Below are 18,840 nucleotides of genomic sequence, written 5' to 3'. Positions count from 1 at the left end.
TATCACACATAGTTACTGGTTACCTTCATTTTATACACAGTGTTTTAACATTCACTTACTTTCTTCTAGTATAAGCAATTTCCTAAATATGCTATGAAATAACTTTTTTTTTGCTCCCTGAAGAGAATCATTACCTTCCTATTTTATTGTCTTTTCTGGAAAGTATCACAATCTACTCCCAAAACCAGAGAAACAAACCAATCAGAATGCATTTTTTGTTTCACATCTCTCTCTCTCATGCAGTAAATTACTCTGACTTTCTATGTTTTGTTTTCTATTTGCATATTTTAAAATCAAAGGCAGACACTTGATCTAGTTATACAGTGTGTAGTATATATCTTGCATCCAGTAAACACGAAACAAAAAATAATAGTAGACAATATAATTTTTCTTTACTATTTTAAAAAGAGTAGTGACAGATAAGATTAAGTATGATGAAAATATCAGATATATATTGTACCCAGGTTACGATCATTGATGTAAGTGTGGAAAACTGATTTGAGAAATTGATCCATTGCATAATAGACTGTCGCAACTCTGGATACTGATCCTTTCCTCTACACTTTAAGGATTATTTGTTGTTGTTTCTGCTTGCTTCTTCATTTGTTTTATGAATTAGCCGTATTTCTTTGCTGAATCTTGATAATTTTTTTTGTTTCAGTCATATTCAAAATGGAACCACTTTTATCAATGCTGGTTTAAAATCTTGGTCACATAATTCTAACATTGTCTTTTTGGCATTTTTTTAAAGTGAACGAAGAGGGTATGGAAAAATATCTATAAAAGCGCAAATAATTTTGCATGTTATCTATACTTGAATTTCAGTAGTCAACTGAAAAGGGAAGATTATTTCATTTAGATCTTGGCTGTATTTTCTTGCTGCTTTTGCCAAACACCTCCCAAAGTGCCACTAAATTGTTTTGAATAGTAAATAACTTCTTGAAAATGGCATTTTAGAAGTCATTATAAGGCAATTGACTCATCAGTACTGAGAAAACAAAGTTCTAATTTCTCAATGTAGACTTACAATTGATTGGAAATCTGAAGAGAATGATAAGAAGTATTCTGAGAGATAAAAGGTTATTCCGTTTCAGTAAAAGGATTGAATTTGCTGACTGAAAGGTAAAAAGGCAGTACTGCAAATATACTGTCTGGAATGATAGCAGAGGCTTCAAAAGGCAGTGTGACCAGCAGGACATGCTCATCTTGTCACAATTTGTCAAACAGTTTCTGTCAGAAATCATTTTCTACAATTTGAAAATATCACGACATTTTGTACTGAATTACAGAACTCTTTTCCAGCTTATTCGTATACATCCTGAATTTATGGATTGATGTGATATTTGACCTGTAGTTTTTCTTTTTTGTTAATGTAATGTCAAACTTTCATACAATCTACAAAGCTCAGTAAAATCTCCTCCAGTCTCTATTTATTCTTGATAAATGTTTAACTCTTAATGATTACAACATTATTTTTCCAGCTTTAATAAAATGAAATTCAAACTTGGACCACACTCGAAATATCCATGCTAATCATAAGAAAAATAACATAACCAAAATAGATTATTGATAAATTTTCTGTTAAAAATAGCATTAAGTATCAGAAACCATTGTTCTCCCTAAAATATTAAAGCATTTCTATAGCTGCATGATTTGGGCTTCCCAGGTGGCTCACTGGTAATTCACCTGCCTATGCAGGAGACTTGGGTTTGAGCCATGGGTCCAGAAGATCCCCTGGAGACGGAAACAGCAACCCACTCCAGTATTCTTGCCTGGAAAATTCCATGGATAGAGAAGCCTGAGGGGCTATAGTTCACAGGGTTGCCAGGGTAGGACACAACTGAGCACATAGTTGCAAGAGCACTATTTTTTGAAGCAATTTACTGAGCGACTGAAAAAAAATATTCCTACTTTATCATTAGGATGGGGATTAATGATTTTATTTTTCAAGCCAACCTTTCAAATCCACTTTTATTTTCCTTTTTCCTCCTCACATACAGAACTTTTCCACACACTGAATTTCTTGCAGCTATAAAGTCATTTGATGTTGGTCAGGTACCATTTTATCCCTTAAAATTTGGCTGGCATCAAAATATGACAGTTAACCAGTGTTAAATCTATAAAATATTTACATAGCACAGCACATTAAGCTTTAGACACTTGGCAATTAAGCCACATAAAAACTGGACAAGACCCCCTACATGTTCAGAATCAGGTGTTCACAGTCCCTATCTGGTGACTGTACATGGTTCAAAAGGCAGCAGAGGCAACAGGCAGTTACTTCGAAGGACATGGACCACTATTATCTGGAAGCACTTATGTTATCCCAGTGTCATGTACCACTCCACCTTTCTCCAAGGCAGTCTCATAATTCTGGAGTGGCAGATCCCGCTGATACAAAATGAAGACAGACAACAGAACGTTTACTCTGTAGAGACATCCTAACTCCTACTATGCATCCATGGTGATCTTGAATGCAACTCGTCCTAAAAACTTGTCACGGTCATCCTGGGTTTTTAGGTTGGGTGATCCATCAATCTTGCACTCAACCATTACTTCTTTTACGTCACCATCACTACCAAAGCTGACCTGGACAGCAACTAGTGGCTGCAGGTAGCTCCCATGCAGTTTTTTCCCATAATATGGAAAATATTTTAAATCTATCGTTCCATTGGAAGGATAAGTTGATAGAAATGCTGTGCTTTCACTCTTTGAAATACACTCTATCCTTGGTTCTCCTTGAGGTTTTAATCCAATTATTCTGTTCATTTTCACAAGAATACAAGGCTTTCCTCCTTGGTAGCCAAACGTGGGATCATCCACACCACTGCATGCTTCAAGTAAGGCAAGAGGAAACTGACATGCTGTGTATTCTGGACGCTTCTGCTCAAAAAAGTTTCCATTGGTACAATCCGTGAGATTCTTCTGTTCTTCTAAGCCATATGGCTTTAGAAACTTCTTAAGGTCATCAATGTACCCTTGATAGGATTCTGAATCAGACAGGCTGAATGAAAAATCCAACGCTGACACTGGTTTTGGAAAAACCATAAATCCTGGACTAGGAATCTGGTCACGATATTTTGGAACCTCATCATTCAGAGTCTGAAGCATGGCCCACATTGTGAATGAAAAGAGTGCAGCCAGGAACCCATAAAAGACTAGGTAAAAGGACAAGATCAAACCCCAGCTCTTGGCGGTGCGCCCCAGGAACTCTCCGGTTGTCCGGTTGTAGATGAAGAGCTTCCACTCGGCCAGGCTCTGGTTGAAGGACTTCTTGTCTGTCTTCGTCATGGTGTGTGTGCTGACAGCGAGATGAGCGGCGGCCGCGGGGGTGGAAGCGGCGAGGAGCGCGGAGGCGCGTCCCAGCTATAGCGGCGAAGCCCGGCAGCGGCGGCGGCTGCCGAAGGCGCGACAGCAGAGGAAACCTCGCCGCGGTGAGCGCTCAAGCGGACTGCGCTGCGCCGCACCGAGCCGGGGCCGGCGCTCCGGCCGCCGGGATTAATGATTTTATTGACTTCCAAGGAAACATGAGAATCAAAGGGAAAAATAAATCTATAAATAGATTACCAACAAGGGCGGTATAGATAATAAATATGTCTTTTTCGTGTAGGTGTGCCAACTACTTATTCATATTTAGATATTTCCCATAAAGAGTTTCAGTTCAGTTCAGTCGCTCAGTCGTGTACGACACTTTGCGACCCCATGAATCACAGCACGCCAGGCCTCCCTGTCCATCACCAACTTCCAGAGTTCATTCAAACTCATGTCCATCCAGTTGGTGATGCTATCCAGCCATCTCATTCTCTGTCGTTCCCGTCTCCTCCCGCCCCCAATCCCTCCCAGCATCAGAGTCTTTTCCAGTGAATCAACTTTTCGCATGAGGTGGCCAAAGTATTGCAGTTTCAGCTTTAGCATAAATCCTTCCAAAGAACACCCAGGATTGATCTCCCTTAGAATGGACTGGTTGGATTTCCTTGCAGTCCAAGGGACTCTCAAGAGTCTTCTCCAGCACCACAGTTCAAAAGCATCAATTCTTCGGCGATCAGCTTTCTTCACAGTCCAACTCTCACATCCATACATGACCACTGGAAAAACCATAGCCTTGACTAGACAGACCTTGGTTGGCAAAGTAATGTCTCTGCTTTTTAATATGCTATCTAGGTTGGTCATAACTTTCCTTCCAAGGAGTATCATCAGTTCAGTTCAGTTCAGCCGCTCAGTCGCGTCGGACTCTTTGCGACCCCATGAATCACAGCACGCCAGGCCTCCCTGTCCATCACCAACTCCCAGAGTTCAAACTCATGTCCATAGAATCGGTGATGCTATCCAGCCATCTCATTCTCTGTCGTCCCCTTCTCCTCCCGCCCCCAACCTTTCCCAGCATCAGAGTCTTTTACAGTGAGTCAACTCATTGCAAGAGGTGGCCAAAGTATTGCAGTTTCAGCTTTAGCATCAGTCCTTCCAATGAACACCCAGGATTGATCTCCTCTAGAATGGACTGGTTGGATCTCCTTGCAGTCCAAGAGACTCTCAAGAGTCTTCTCCAGCACCACAGTTCAAAAGCATCAATTCTTCGGTGATCAGCTTTCTTCACAGTCCAACTCTGACATCCATACGTGACCACGGGTAAAACCATAGCCTTGAGTAGACGGACCTTGGTTGGCAAAGTAATGTCTCTGCTTTTTAATATACTATCAAGGTTGGTCATAACTTTCCTTCCAAGGGGTAAGCGTCTTTTAATTTCATGGATGCAATCAGCATCCGCAGTGATTTTGGAGCCCAAAAAATAAAGTCTGACACTGTCGCCACTGTTTTTCCATCTATTTGCCATGAAGTGATGGGATCAGATGCCATGAACTTTGTTTTCTGAATGTTGAGCTTCAAGCCAGCCTTTTCACTCTCCTCTTTCACTTTCATCAAGAGGCTTTTGAGTTCTTCTTCACTTTCTGCCATAAGGGTGGTGTCATCTGCATATCTGAGGTTATTGATATTTCTCCCAGCAATGTCTCTGCTTTTTAATATGCTATCTACGTTGGTCATAACTTTCCTTCTAAGGAGTATCATAGTTGCGTGTAATTTGTTGTATTGGTATTTGCGGTCTGTTTTAAAAAGGTAACCACAAACTGAGTGGCTTCAAACAACAGAAATTAATTTTCTCACAGTTTGGGAGGTTAGAAATCTGAAACTAAAGTTTCATGCTCCTGTGAAGGCTTTAGAGAAGAATTTTTTCTTGCTTTGCCAAGGTTTTGCTCCCATCAGTCTTTGGTGTTCCTTGATACATAGACACATCAATTCAATCTCCATCTTTATCTTCACATGGTATTCTTCTCTGTGTATATTCTTTCCTTCTCTTAGAATGACAATAGTCATTGTATTTAGGGCACAACTTAATCCAGTATGACTTAATCTTGAGATTAACAAAGATTCTGTTTTTAAATTAGGTCATAATCTGAGGTCCTAAGTGGACATGAATTTTTAGGAACACTATTCACCTTATTGCCTGGAGTATCCCAGGGATGGGGGAGCCTGGTGGGCTGCCATCTATAGGGTCGCACAGAGTCGGACACGACTGAAGCGACTTAGCAGCAGCATTCAACTTATTAAGTGCTTTTGTAGTTAAACAATGTTATATGCCAAGTATATTTCCATTTTTAAAAGTCTGAATATGTGTGACCAAATGAACATGGAAAGGTAGCTTTAGTTTTTAGAATTTAGGTACTTGGAATCCTAGTGCTTGGAATGGAAAGAAAGATGAAGATGTAGGGAGCCATTATGAGGGTCTTCAACTCTGTTAGAAGGAATAATCTGACTTCTAAGAAATAATCTCTTGCAAATGAAATGTCCTCTTAGAGAAGGAGGCCTCTAAGAAATGTTAATGTGTGTCTGCTGACATTCCCTTCATCAATATCAAAATACATCACTCTCTTGATGGATTTGTCTGAAGGAAGATTGTTGTTTAGTTGCTAAGTCAAGTCTGACTCTTTGGGACCCCATGTACTGTAGCCTGACAGGCTCCTCTGTCCTTGGGATTTTCCAGGCAAAAATACTGGATGGGTTGCCATTTCCTTCTCCTGGTGATCTGGCTAACAGAGGGATCAAACCTTGCATTGGCAAGTATTGACAGGTGGATTCTTTACCACAGAGCCATCAGAGAAGCAAAGGAGAATATTGGGGTGGTCAGTTTTTTAAATTATTCAATATCATTTTTAATGCACCAACTATTAATGGAAATTTCTTCTTGTAATCTCACATTTATGGAAAATTTAAAGACTTTATTTCTGGCATAAATATAGGTAAGCCCTTAACTATTTCTCCAGTTTCAATAGAGGTTGGGAAGAAATAAAGAACTAGGTTTCCCTGCTCACACCATTATCTTGCTCAGAACTCTAAAAATGTATTACATTTGTTAAAGAGTATTGTTTAAAACAGACTACCCTCTTTTGGAGAATATTATACAGAAAACATTTTCCTAATGGTTACTTATCCTCCCACTTCTCTTTTTGTTCTATTTTATTCAGATTTAATAAGGTTATGACTTCCCTGATGGCTCAGAGGGTAAAGCAGCTGCCTGCAATGCGGGAGACCCAGGTTCAATCCCTGGGTCGGGAAGATCCTCTGGAGAAGGAAATGGCAACCCACTCCGGTACTCTTGCCTGGAAAATCCCATGGACGGAGAAGCCTGGTAGGCTACAGTCCATGGGGTCACAAAGAGTTGGACAAGACTGAGCGACTTCACTTCATTTCACATGCTGGTCCTTACAATTATCAGCCAGTTAGACTACCATGAAGTTTGACCTATTGTATTCTAAAAAATGAAATATTAATAATAAGGGTATAAAATAATATTTGTAAGCATATAAATATTTGCACATTTATACAGTTCTTTCACTATCTAAATTATAGGGACAAAGGAATTTATTATTTCAATCAGTATTTTTCATATTGTAGCACACAAATTTCTAACAGTTTCCCACTGAATCAGTTCTGAAGTCTTACATTTATTTGTAATTGCAGTAAAGTTACCTCTAAATTGAACAAATTACCCAAAGCATAAGTAAAAATGTGGTCATGTTTACAGTCCTCAAAAAAATTTGCTGCCCCAAATCATCTAAAGCAGACAGTAGGATCTGATATTTCCTTGAACCCATCTATGCCTAAGAAGGCAGTAAGATGGAGAAGTAATCAATGTATGAATTATCCTAAGCCACCAGTAGAGAAAAAAAAATCATCCATCAAACAAATTATAATGTGCAACTTTGTATCCATTATTTGCTGAAAGAGGTTTGAAATCACTAATAAATCTTATATAAATGTGAGAAAATGTTTATAAGAATTTGATTTGTATTGCCTAACCAAGATAAATAATTGAAGCCCAAGAATACTGGAGTCTTTATATATGGGCCCATTTCAGGTTTCACTCTGGAGACTCCTGAGTCTGTGAGCCAGTAGACATAAATAAATGGAAAGATACTCCACATCAAAAGTAGTCTGTAGATTCAATTCAATTGAATTCAATCCCAATGGTATTTTTCACAAAATAGAACACATGATCTTAAAATGAATGTGGAACTACAAAAGATCCAGAACAGCCAAAGCAATCTTAACAAAGAATAAAAGAATCAGAAATATCACATCTCCTGATTTCAAACGTATTACAAAAAGCTATACGAAGTAAAACTATATAGTACTGGCTTAAAAAAAGACATATATCCTAGTGGCCCCAAAAGTATTTAAAATATAATTAAATACAAGCAAATTGTGAGGGAGAAAATAGTAGATTACTCAAAGACAGAAAATATAACTATTCTGCAAAATTTTCAATTTAATTTAATTAATCTTTTTCACTAAATTTGTAATTTATCATGTTACGGAAAATAAATTTAAAAATACATGTGGACACTAAAAGTACTGAAACAGGGAACAGATATGGAGAAACTATGGAAAAACAAAGCAATGGTAATTACTGACAGAGTTTTCCGGCCTGCTTCAACTTAAATTGTAGGGTCCAGATATACAGGGCTACATGTTCTGCCAGATGAAGGACAAGGCAGAAGAAGAAGAGAAAGAGTTTTATCTAATCAAATTCCATATTTAATTGTTTTATTGACTCAACCAGTCATAAACTCATTATTGTATATACTACTAATAAATAAAAAAGCACTACCAATTAAAAATAATAGTTTTTTCTTATTACTTAAAATTTTTATTTTATACTTATTGAAACAATTCTCGACTTATTTCCCCCTTTTACTGAGATTGAGTTAATATTTTTTTTTTGGTTTAACGTATACAGTGTGATGATCTAACACATTTATACATTGTGAGATGATTACCACTATAAGGTCAGTTAACACACCCATCATTTCACACATTTACCTCTGTGTGTGTGTGTGTGTGAGGTGAGAATGTTTAAGACGGACTCTCTTAGCAGATTTCAAGACTACAATACAGTATTGTTGACTGTAGCCACCATGCTATACATAAGATTCCCCAGAATTATTTCATCTCATAACTAGAAGTTTGTATCTTCTGACAAGCATCTTCATTTCTCTTACCCTACATCCTTTAGCAACCACCTCTCTACCCTCTACTTCTGTGTTTGGCTTTTTTAGATTTCACATGTGAGTGAAGCCATACACTGTTTATCTTTCTCTGTCTACCTTTTTTCACTTAGCCTAATGCCCTAAAGTTGCATCCATATTGACACCAATGGCAGGCTTTTCTTTTTTTATGGCTGGATAATCTCCTGTGTTTATATATCACATCTTCTTTATTCATCCACATCTCTTGATGACATTTAGATCCCTTCCGTGTCTCAGCCATTGTGAATAACGCTGCAGTAAACATTGAAATCCAGATATCTATTTGAAATAGCATTTTTCACATCCTTCAGATATATACCAAGAAGTGAGATTGCTGGATCATATGATAGTTCTATTTCTAGTTTTTTGAGGAAACTCCACACCATTTTCCATAATAGCTTTGCCAAATTGCATCCCACCAGCAATGCACAATTTCCTTTTCTCCACATCTTTGCCAAAACTTATTTACTGGGACATATGAATAAAGAAAGATAAATTAAGATATTTCTAAATCTTCATGTTGAGAGATCATTTTAATTTAGATAATGGATGTTCAATTTGTTTCTCAGTACACCTCATCATCTTTAAAGAGTTTATGATGCAGCATTTCTTAAAATAATGCTCCACTCTCATCTCCACAGTTATCTTCCAAGCAGCCTCTGACAACTGTTTGCAAGCTTGAATGTAAGCATATATACAAAGAAAACTATTGTAGGTTTTATGTCTGGCCAACATGAATGCACCATGCAACCCCATTTTGGAGTCTTTAAATTGTCTTAGAATGAATGAGACAGGGAGTTCTTTTTTTTTTTAATACATGATGATTGAAGTTCATTTCTTCATATATTTAAGAGTGTTCTTCTGTTAATATGCTGCTTGGAAATAAAAGTGCTCCCAATAATCAAATAATGAACCCACAAATAAGTGTAAATCAAAAGTGTTAATTCACTGAGAACACTTTCATCCTGTCTTAATAATATTTAATGAGTGTCCCAATTTATTCAAAGACAATATTGAAAGATGTTGAATGCTGTGAATGTTCATGATATATCATAATTAGAGAGACACCTGAGCTAAGTAAAATTGTAGTAAACAATTTCCCAGTTTTTAAAAGTTTTCTATTCAATTGATTTCCTGCAGCAATCTGTTGGTTCCATTGTGATGAAGCATAAAACATAGTAGTAAATTGGCCTTCAGAACTTCAGAATATGTAGAAAGAGTTCATTTGGCTTAAAAGTTTCCCTTTTTCTTAATATATATACATGCATATATATTTATAAAAAATATCTGCTGTTTGAATACTGGGCAATATTAAGCCAGTTTTTAATTATATTGCATGTGGTCTTTTTAAAAATTGTTTGTCAATTTACACTAATATTTCTGAAAAATAGTATCAGATTATTAAATAAATATATTTTTATATTTAAAAAGAAGAAAAATATACAACCAGTTATTTAATATTTTAATTAATTCATACAACTTTCAGGCTACAGAGGTATGTTCACTGCTGTCTTATATTCATTTATTTCAAAAAACAAATTATTTTATTTTATTTTTTAAAATTAATTAATTTATTTTAATTGGAGGCTAATTACAATATTGTAGTGATTTTTACCATACATTGACATGAATCAGCCATGGGTGTACATGTGTTCCCATCCTGAACCCCCCTCCCACCTCCCTCCCCATCCCATCCCTGAGGGTCATCCTAATGCACCAGCCCTGAGCACCCTAATGAATCAAACCTGGACTGGCAATCTGTTTCACATATGATAATATACAGGTTTCAATGCTATTCTCTCAAATCATCCCACCCTCGCCTTCTCCCACAGAGTCCAAAAGACTCTTCTATACATCGGTGTCTCTTTTGCTATCTCTCATATAGTGTCATCATTACCATCTTTTAAATTCCGTACATATGCGTTAGTATACTGTATTGGTGTTTTTCTTTCTGACTTACTTCACTCTGTCTAAAAGGCTCCATTTTCATCCTCCTCATTAGAACTGATTCAAATACATTCTTTTTAATGGCTGAGTAATATTCCATTGTGTATATGTACCACAGTTTTCTTATCCATTCATCTGCCAATGGACATCTAGGTTGCTTCCACGCCCTGGCTATTGTAAACAGTGCTGTGATGAACATTGGGGCATGCGTGTCTCTTTCAGTTCTGGTTTCCTCTGTGTGTATGCCCAGCAGTGGGATTGCTGGGTTGTATGGCAGTTGTATTTCCAGTTTTTTAAGGACTCTCCACACTGTTCTCCATAGTTTCTTGTATTAGTTTGCATTCCCACCAACAGTGTAAGAGGGTTCCCTTTTCTCCACACCCTTTCCAGCATTTATTGTTTCTAGACTAACACATTTTGATTAATAAGGTAGGTCAGTGCATAGGCTTACTTACCTCTAATCATATTCAAGAATGCTTTGTATTCAACAAAATGTTGGGACAACAGAATTTCTGAGTTTACATTTTGACATCAAGGATAATTTATCGGTGTCTCCTCAGAAATACTATAATATTAACCTGGCAGTCTTATTCATTCTCAGTTACATTAAATATTAAGCCTATTCTATCTTTGCATTTTTTCTAGTCAAGGCTGTGTTTTTTCCAGTAGTCATGTATGGATGTGAGAGTTGGACTATAAAGAAAGCTGAGTGCCAAAGAATTGATGCTTTTGAACTGTGGTGTTGGAGAAGACTCTTGAGAGTCCCTTGGACTACAAGGAGATCCAACCAGTCCATCCTAAAGGAAATCAGTCCTGAGTGTTCAGTGGAAAGACTGAAGTTGAAGCTGAAACTCCAATACTCTGGCCAGCTGATGCAAAGAACAGACTCATTTGAAAAGACCCTGATGCTGGGGAAGATTGAAAGTGGGAGGAGAAGGGGATGACAGAAGATGAGATGGCTGGATGGCATCACTGACTCAATGAACATGAGTTGGAGTAAATTCTGGGAGTTGGTGATGGACAGGGAGGCCTGGTGTGCTGCAGTCCATGGGGGTCACAAATAGACACAACTGAGTGACTGAACAGAACATAACTGATCCTTGCATTTCACACGGAAAGAGAATCAGTTTATGAGTTAAATAGCAATTATTTCCAGATAACAACTGATTCAAAGACAGACAAAAGAATGACATTATTATATTGATTTGCAAATGTAAATTACAGATAAAAGTGAGAGGAACTAGAAAATTTCTAAATGTCTGTGTGTAGATCTTGGATCTAGATCCACATGTTGTAACAAAGGAAATTGTTTTTACTATATCTGTTCCCAAAGGAAGAAAAATTTAGAGTTTATCTGCAAGCTCTGATATTTTGTATTGTTTGTGTCTTTCTATTCTCAGTTCAGTTCAGTTCAGTTCAGTCGCTCAGTCATGTCCGACTCTCCGCGACCCCATGAATCACAGCACGCCAGGCCTCCCAGTCCATCACCAACTCCCGGAGTTCACTCAGACTCATGTCCACAGAGTCGATGATGCCATCCAGCCATCTCATTCTCGGTCGTCCCCTTCTCCTCCCGCCCCCAACCTTTCCCAGCATCAGAGTCTTTTCCAGTGAGTCAACTCGTCGCATGAGGTGGCCAAAGTATTGGAGTTTCAGCTTTAGCATCAGTCCTTCCAATGAACACCCAGGATCGATCTCCGTCAGAATGGACTGGTTGGATCTCCTTGCAGTCCAAGGGACTCTCAAGAGTCTTCTCCAGCACCACAGTTCAAAAGCATCAATTCTTCGGTGATCAGCTTTCTTCACAGTCCAACTCTCACATCCATACATGACCACGGGAAAAACCATAGCCTTGACTAGACGGACCTTTGTTGGCAACCTTTTCCTTTTTTTCCTCCAAGTTCTCCTAACTGGTCTTTGATTAGTTAGATTAGGAGCCAAAGTGCAGTTAAGTGCTAAAAATGAAAATAAAAATCCTAGACTAGTGTCTTACCATCTACCAAACTTTTAAGAATGTTCTCTAAGGAGAATTAGGAAAGCAGATTACCAAATGAAAGCTAGGTATAAAAATAATATAGTTAGAGAAACCATGTAAAGAATATAAAACATAAACTGTCTTATGTTGATGACTCCAAAATTTGTATCTCAAAAATGCCCTCTCTTTTGATCTCCAGTCTCCTATCCCAAAATTTACTTGATCGCAACATTTACATGTGTTATCTAAAATGTAACTACTTCAAAATGTTTAATTTGCCACTCCCCTAAAACTGGTTTTTCTTCTAGGCTCTTGCATATAACTAATTGGAACTATAATCCATTCATTTGGTCAATGCAAATGGAAATCATCCTTGATATACCTTACCTCCTATTACCTCCACAGTTGGTCAGTCAACAAATTCCTTTCAAGGTCTATGTCTACATTTTTTAAAATTTCCATCTTTTTTCCCCTTTCCTTATTCCAAACTATTAGCAATTTTGCATGAATTAGTCTTTTTGATTTATTATTTAAAGGCTATGGTTTTTCCAGTGGTCATGTATGGATGTGAGAGTTGGACTGTGAAGAAAGCTGATCACCGAAGAATTGATGCTTTTGAACTGTGGTGCTGGAGAAGACTCTTGAGAGTCCCTTGGACTGCAAGGAAATCCAACCAGTCCATTCTAAAGGAGATCAGTCCTGGGTGTTCATTGGAAGGACTGATGCTAAAGCTGAAACTGCAATACTTTGGCCACCTCATGTGAAGAGTTGACTCATTGGAAAAGACTCTGATGCTGGGAAGGATTGGCGGTGGGAGGAGAAGGGGACGACAGAGAATGAGATGGCTGGATGCATCACCGACTCGATGGACATGAGTTTGAGTGATGGACAGGGAGGCCTGGCATGCTGTGATTCATGGAATTGCAGAGTCAGACACAACTGAGCAACTGAACTGAACTGATTCACCCTATACAATTATTTTGTTTATTTTTTTTATTATCAGTTTTCTCTGAGTAAAATATTAGTTCCATGTGGAGAGAAATCTGGCCTCTCTTTATTTTAATCACTTGTAATACCTATGCTTAGTGTCTTGGGAGCTTCCCTCATATCTCAGATGGTAAAGAATCTCCCTGCAATGCAGGAGACCCAGGTCTGATTCCTGGGTCGGGAAGATCCCCTGGAGAAGAGATGGCTATCCACTCCAGAGATCTTGCCTGGAGAATTCCATGGACAGAGGAACTTGGCAGACTGTGGGGTTGCAAAGAGCTGGACAGGACTGAGTGACTAACAGACTGGCATCAGATTAACCAATAAATATATAAACCAAAGTAAATGGGTTTGTCCATTATAGTGATTTCATTAAATCTGGAGCATATTTTTCACTTTTATCTTAATCATCATTTCAATGTAAGTCATTGGAATTAAAATGTCATTTAGCATATTTGTTATACAGATTAGATAATTTCCAGTCTAAACTTCTGGATTCACATACAAATTCCCCTATGTGCTATGTATGATTCTGACCAATTTATTTAAGCGCCCCAATATACAGTTTGTTCATCTGTAAAATGGCACTTCTAACAGTATCTTTATATAGTACAAAATGTGAGAATTCTAAGAATTAGCTGAAATACTGCGTTTAAGGTACTCAGTACAGTGCTTGTTACTTTTAACTAGCTATGCCTAAACTGATTGTGTATCTGCCTTTCTCCTTGTGAAGTCTAAGTCATTACTCACACTGAACCACGGGGATTAATCATCGTGGTTTAGTGCTCAAGTTAGTGAATTAGAAATGTTAAGGACTCTGTATGATTTCATTACCTTTAAACCATGAAAATTTTGCATCTTGTCTTATGTCCCTGGATATGTTCCAGTGTCCCCTAGTTTATAGTCTATAGAAATTTGAATAGAATCTGTATTGTACTGTTGTGTGAAAATTGTATAAATCTTAATTGTGTTAAATAGGGTCATAGTGCTTTTCAGGTCTACCACACCCTTCTGTATGTGTTTAGTTGCTCAGTCATGTCTCTTTGCAACCCCATGGATCATAGCTTGCCAGGCTTCTTTGTCCATGGTATTCTCCAGGCAAGAATACTAGACTGGGTTGACATTTTCTTCTCCAGTGAATCTTCTCCACCCAGGGACTGAACCTGGATCTCAGTCACCAGAGAAGCCCATCATATCCTTCTACTTTTTTTATATATTCATTCTGTTAATTTTTGAGAGTTTGATTTTGAAACTCCAACTAAAAATCTTAATTTATCTACTTAACAGTGTTGTGATATATGGTGGGACTATGTATAACTTTGCTTTGTATTTTCCAAGTCTCCTTTAAATGTGTTATCATACTTTCATAATTTAAAAAAGAAAAAAAAGTTAAACTTCAAATCCACTAATTTATTATAATAGACATTTAAAAACTTTAAGATCTCTAAATATTACTTTCTTAACCTATAAAATAGATTATACTAGTTTTTTTTTTAAGATTAAAGGAGATAACTAATATAAAACACAGCACTGTGTTCTGTGTATCATATAAATTAAACAAATGATAATGATAATTGTTGTTTTGGGTATTCTGTTATGCACTTATTTATACTGGTCTTTTGTTCCTCTATTGCCCTATTAAGATGTATGATTCTCTTCTATAATTAATTAAAATTGTTGTGATTATGACAAATCAGTAATTTAATTCATTTGACTCAAAATCCAATTTTTGTCTCATGGTAATTTTGTAACTGGGTTGATCAATCAATCTTTTAAAGAATTAGCTATCTTAATTGTAAAATGAAAAAAAATACCTTTCAAAGTTTTCAGAAGCATTTAATGTGATGGAATGTATGAAAATCTCTTATAACATGTCAGTGTTATGTGACATTACTATGTATTTCCTCTATCCTCAGTGAAGTTACTATGTGTGTGCGTATATATACACTACTGCAATTACTTCTTACTTGCTAAACCAAAGTAATTATGTAGATATTTTTAATTTGATTATATGTAGTTTTCTTGGTAAAGAAGAATTTTATTATAAGAAAAAAAAGAGAAACAAAATTGCTATGTATAATCAGAAGGATGTCTCATAGAACAATATGAAGTAAAAGTGAAATGTGATGACTAGGGCATATTAACACTCTCAGAGAAAACTGAAATAATTAAAAATTCTTGCAGTCATATAGGATGGAGTGTTATTGTGTGTGGACATAAAAATAAAAGGTGACCAGAGAAAGAAAATAACGGATATTAGGTCTGCATATACTGAAAGATAAATAAGAAACATGTCATATTTTGTGTGCACGTATAGTAATATATTTCCTGATTGAACAGTCTGAAAGAATCAGTTGTGTATTTTAGAGTTTGACATACTAGACACATACACTAGAAGAGAAAAATTTTGTAAACGTCTAGTGACATATCAGGTTAGTAAAAGAAACATCAAAGACTCAAACTACACTCAGTAATAACATGTATAAAATCCTTTCTAACTATAGAGCATGAAAGGGAGAGATAGCTAAAATTCGGTGTCTTCAAAGAAATAATATTCCTGCTGAGATTTAATATATAAATCAATGCATAATGATTTTCAGAAGATAGGAGCAAATCTTCTAAGATAAATAAATGTGTCTAAGCTAGTGATATTTGAATTAGCCTGACATTGCATTACTGTCTAAAGAAAAATACACCAATCAGAAAGGAAAGCAAGGTTAGGTAGAAATCTCAACATAAAATAGTGACTGTTCTCTTTCAAGCAATGTCCAAAGAAGAGCATCCTCCATTCAAAGGATTTAATAATCAGACTATATTTTTCTTTGATGCTTTTAACCATGCTTTTCCCATGCCCATTTCTACTGTGTATAATTTCATGCTTTATCAAAACATCTAGGTAAAATTGTGTAGTTCAGCTCCCCATAAAACCTTACTTGCTAAAAAAAAAAAAAAAAAAGCAGCTAACCAGAGGACTTGAGTTTCAGGTACTTTGGGATCATCCTAGGACTCGCTGTCATGAATTGTCAATTGACAGGGACTGCAACCGATATAAGGTCAATTATTTTTCTGTGAGCAACTTTGTGGTCTCTGAATTTGTAAGATTAAAATGTATTTACACACTGTGCTGTGCTTAGTCTCAGTCAGACTCTTTAGGACCCCATGGAGTATAACCCACCAGGTTCCTCTGTCCATGGGAATTCTCCAGGCAAGAATACTGGAGTGGATTGCCATGCCCTCCTCCAGGAGAATCTTCTCAACCCAGGGATGAAACCCAGATCTCCCACATTGCTGGTGGATTCTTTAACATCTGAGCCACCAGGGAAGCCCACTTCCCATATACCTCCCCTCTAGGTCATCACAGAGCACCGAGCTGAGCTCCCTGTACCATATAGCCACTTCTCACTAGCTGGCTATTTATAGCTGCTATAGAGCACAAGGAGCTCCATTCCATGCTCTGTGATGAGCTTGAGGAGGTGCATACCGGAGGTGACTGAAGAGGGAAAGGATACATGTATATGTAGAGCTGATTCACCATGTAGTGCAGCGAAAGCTAACACAATATTGTGAAGCAATTCAACTCCAATTAAAAATTTTAATTAAAATAAATGTATTTATCAAGTGATGCCATCTGCTGGGGCCAGCATGTAGTCAGCCGGCCATCCACTCTGAAAGACATTTATCAGTAATTTTCAGCCAAAGACCACCAGGTGCATGTCTGTAACAGTTAAACAATGTGGGTTTATTACTCATCTCAATAAGGGAAAACCCACACCATGGGGAAACTTGGTGTTCTAGTAAGCAAGCATTCCAGGGAACACTTAAGGCTTTCAGCTTTGGTTGGGTAATTTTGGAGGATCTAAGAAAGCAGGGTTTCTCTCTAGACTAATTGTCAGAAGGCTGGAGAAAGTCTATCATGTCTTGCTAAATTATTCTTGTCTGTAAGCAGTAAAAACTAGATTATAGTTGTAACTGAGAAAAAAACAGTGGTTTCTCATTAGTGGGAAAAGGAGATGTTTGATGTCTTGTGGGTTACAAAATACTCTTGCCTTGCCTGAAGAAAATGCTTTGTGAGCTTGTTTATCTTCAACAGGAGAATAACGTGGCTTAGCTGTAAGCATCAGATAAATTTGTAATAACACTGAGGTCTAGATGTGAGCATGAGATCAATTTTCAGAAGTCAGGGACTATGTTTTTTTCCTTTAATGAACCTGAAAAACACTTTCTAACCATTGTATTCAACTTTTTACATCAATCAGAAATTACTATAAGGCTTAGGGCTTTATTTTTTTAATGTGACTTTTAATATTTTTATATATACAGAATCTAGAAAATGGTAATAAAGAATTTATTTACAGGGCAACAATGGAGAAACAGACATAGAGAATAGACTTTTGGACATGGGGAGAGGGGAGGAGAGGGCGAAATATATGGAAAGAGTAACATGGAAACTTACATTACCATATATAAAATAGACAGCCAACGGGAATTTGCTGTATGGCTCAGGAAACTCAAACAGGGGCTCTGTATCAACCTAGAGGGGTAGGATGGGGAGGGAGATGGGAGGGAGCTTCAACAGGGAGGAGATATATGTACAACTATGGCTGATTCATGCTGAGGTTTGACAGAAAACAGCAAAGTTCTGTAAAGCAATTATTCTTCAATAAAAAATAAACTAATAAAAACATTTTTTTTAGAGAGAGCAATGTGACAGATAGGACCAGAGAAGAAACAGTTGATAACAATATTCCATTTTATAAGTTCACCTATTTCTAGGGTTGCCCTTTTGTGTGTAATACAAATTAGTGATTTCTAACTCACTAAACAGAAAACAAGTTTTAAAGACATATTTCAACAAGTAAATTACAAATATTAACTTGTTAGAGTGGCTTACCTTGGAATTGGGGAAATAGCTGTTTTACACATATACATTTTAAGACTTAAATCAGAGTAACTCCTAGATTAAACTATATTACAGCTTATCTGTGTATCTGTCCATCAGGAAAGACTACCAATATAATTTAAACGACATTAGAATACTTTGCACTCTCATCCCAGCTTAATCATTCTGAATCCAGGTTGTATACTTTGGGATTATGAAGGACAGGGAAGCCTATGCTGCAGTTCAGGGGTCACATAGAGTCTGACACAGCTTAGCAACTTGAACAACAACAAATACATGAAATATCAGTATCCCACCAGAAGCTTCTGATTTAATTTGTCTGGTTAGATAGCTGAAATCAGTATTATATTTTTTAATCTCTTTGAAAGTGAAAGTGAAGTTGCTCAGTCGTGTCCGACTCTTTGCGACCCCATGGACTGTAGCCTACCAGGCTCCTCCGTTTATGAGAT

General features: G+C 37.1%; 1 pseudogene; it reads right to left on the bottom strand.

Annotated features, from left to right (window-relative positions):
* Positions 1-2,356: 2,356 nt before the first annotated feature.
* Positions 2,357-3,306, bottom strand: LOC129560121 (sodium/potassium-transporting ATPase subunit beta-3 pseudogene; annotated as a pseudogene).
* Positions 3,307-18,840: the final 15,534 nt, after the last annotated feature.

The sequence above is a fragment of the Moschus berezovskii genome, chromosome 16 (assembly GCF_049115385.1).
Source record: "Moschus berezovskii isolate FMDL1 chromosome 16, NW_MosBer_1.0, whole genome shotgun sequence".
Taxonomy (NCBI): Eukaryota; Metazoa; Chordata; class Mammalia; order Artiodactyla; family Moschidae; genus Moschus; species Moschus berezovskii.
Note: the sequence above shows the minus strand (reverse complement) of the source record. Positions and strands in the feature narration are given on the sequence as shown.